This window comes from Coregonus clupeaformis, unplaced genomic scaffold (assembly GCF_020615455.1).
Source record: "Coregonus clupeaformis isolate EN_2021a unplaced genomic scaffold, ASM2061545v1 scaf2160, whole genome shotgun sequence".
Lineage (NCBI taxonomy): Eukaryota > Metazoa > Chordata > Actinopteri > Salmoniformes > Salmonidae > Coregonus > Coregonus clupeaformis.
This window is the reverse complement of record NW_025535614.1, coordinates 32,501-35,000: the sequence shown is the minus strand read 5'-3', so window position 1 is coordinate 35,000 and position 2,500 is coordinate 32,501. Positions and strand designations below refer to the sequence as shown.

At 54.6% G+C, this 2,500-nt stretch overlaps 1 protein-coding gene across 1 annotated transcript in view; it reads right to left on the bottom strand.

Moving 5' to 3' along the window:
• LOC121562174 (voltage-dependent T-type calcium channel subunit alpha-1H-like) overlaps positions 1 to 2,500 on the bottom strand; it is a 65,668-nt gene that overhangs the window by 31,915 nt on the left and 31,253 nt on the right. The window lies entirely within an intron of this gene.

Here is a 2,500-nt window from a genome sequence, read left to right as displayed (position 1 = left end):
CGCTAGTGGATGTGAGGTCACTGGTAACGCTAGTGGATGTGGGGTCACTGGTAACGCTAGTGGATGTGGGGTCACTGGTAACGCCAGTGGATGTGGGGTCACTGGTAACGCTAGTGGATGTGAGGTCACTGGTAACGCTAGTGGATGTGGGGTCACTGGTAACGCCAGTGGATGTGGGGTCACTGGTAACGCTAGTGGATGTGAGGTCACTGGTAACGCTAGTGGATGTGGGGTCACTGGTAACGCTAGTGGATGTGGGGTCACTGGTAACGCCAGTGGATGTGGGGTCACTGGTAACGCTAGTGGATGTGTGGTCACTGGTAACGCTAGTGGATGTGGGGTCACTGGTAACGCTAGTGGATAAAGGGTCACTGGTAACGCTAGTGGATGTGAGGTCACTGGTAACGCCAGTGGATGTGGGGTCACTGGTAACGCTAGTGGATGAAGGGTCACTGGTAACGCCAGTGGATGTGGGGTCATTGGTAACGCCAATGGATGTGGGGTCACTGGTAACGCTAGTGGATGAAGGGTCACTGGTAACGCCAGTGGATGTGGGGTCACTGGTAACGCTAGTGGATGTGAGGTCACTGGTAACGCTAGTGGATGTGGGGTCACTGGTAACGCTAGTGGATGTGAGGTCACTGGTAACGCTAGTGGATGTGGGGTCACTGGTAACGCTAGTGGATGTGGGGTCACTGGTAACACCAGTGGATGTGAGGTCACTGGTAACGCTAGTGGATGTGAGGTCACTGGTAACGCTAGTGGATGTGAGGTCACTGGTAACGCTAGTGGATGTGGGGTCACTGGTAACGCTAGTGGATGTGAGGTCACTGGTAACGCTAGTGGATGTGGGGTCACTGGTAACGCTAGTGGATGTGGGGTCACTGGTAACGCCAGTGGATGTGGGGTCACTGGTAACGCTAGTGGATGTGAGGTCACTGGCAACGCTAGTGGATGTGGGGTCACTGGTAACGCCAGTGGATGTGGGGTCACTGGTAACGCTAGTGGATGTGAGGTCACTGGTAACGCTAGTGGATGTGGGGTCACTGGTAACGCTAGTGGATGTGGGGTCACTGGTAACGCCAGTGGATGTGGGGTCACTGGTAACGCTAGTGGATGTGGGGTCACTGGTAACGCTAGTGGATGTGGGGTCACTGGTAACGCTAGTGGATGAAGGGTCACTGGTAACGCTAGTGGATGTGAGGTCACTGGTAACGCCAGTGGATGTGGGGTCACTGGTAACGCTAGTGGATGAAGGGTCACTGGTAACGCCAGTGGATGTGGGGTCATTGGTAACGCCAATGGATGTGGGGTCACTGGTAACGCTAGTGGATGAAGGGTCACTGGTAACGCCAGTGGATGTGGGGTCACTGGTAACGCTAGTGGATGTGAGGTCACTGGTAACGCTAGTGGGTGTGGGGTCACTGGTAACGCCAGTGGATGTGAGATCACTGGTAACGCTAGTGAATGTGAGGTCACTGGTAACGCTAGTGGATGTGGGGTCACTGGTAACGCCAGAGGATGTGGGGTCACTGGTAACGCTAGTGGATGTGAGGTCACTGGTAACGCTAGTGGATGTGAGGTCACTGGTAACGCCAGTGGATGTGGGGTCACTGGTAACGCTAGTGGATGTGAGGTCACTGGTAACGCTAGTGGATGTGAGGTCACTGGTAACGCTAGTGGATGTGGGGTCACTGGTAACGCCAGAGGATGTGGGGTCACTGGTAACGCTAGTGGATGTGGGATCCTGGTAACGCTAGTGGATGTGAGGTCACTGGTAACGCTAGTGGATGTGGGGTCACTGGTAACGCTAGTGGATGTGAGGTCACTGGTAACGCTAGTGGATGTGAGGTCACTGGTAACGCTAGTGGATGTGGGGTCACTGGTAACGCCAGTGGATGTGGGGTCACTGGTAATGCTAGTGGATGTGAGATCACTGGTAACGCTAGTGGATGTGAGGTCACTGGTAACGCTAGTGGATGTGAGGTCACTGGTAACGCTAGTGGATGTGGGGTCACTGGTAACGCTAGTGGATGTGGGGTCACTGGTAACACCAGTGGATGTGAGGTCACTGGTAACGCTAGTGGATGTGAGGTCACTGGTAACGCTAGTGGATGTGAGGTCACTGGTAACGCTAGTGGATGTGGGGTCACTGGTAACGCTAGTGGATGTGAGGTCACTGGTAACGCCAGTGGATGTGGGGTCACTGGTAACGCTAGTGGATTTGGGGTCACTGGTAACGCCAGTGGATGTGGGGTCACTGGTAACGCTAGTGGATGTGAGGTCACTGGTAACGCTAGTGGATGTGGGGTCCCTGGTAACGCTAGTGGATGTGGGGTCCCTGGTAACGCTAGTGGATGAAGGTTCACTGGTAACGCCAGTGGATGTGGGGTCACTGGTAACGCTAGTGGATGTGAGGTCACTGGTAACGCTAGTGGATGTGGGGTCCCTGGTAACGCTAGTGGATGTGGGGTCCCTGGTAACGCTAGTGGATGAAGGG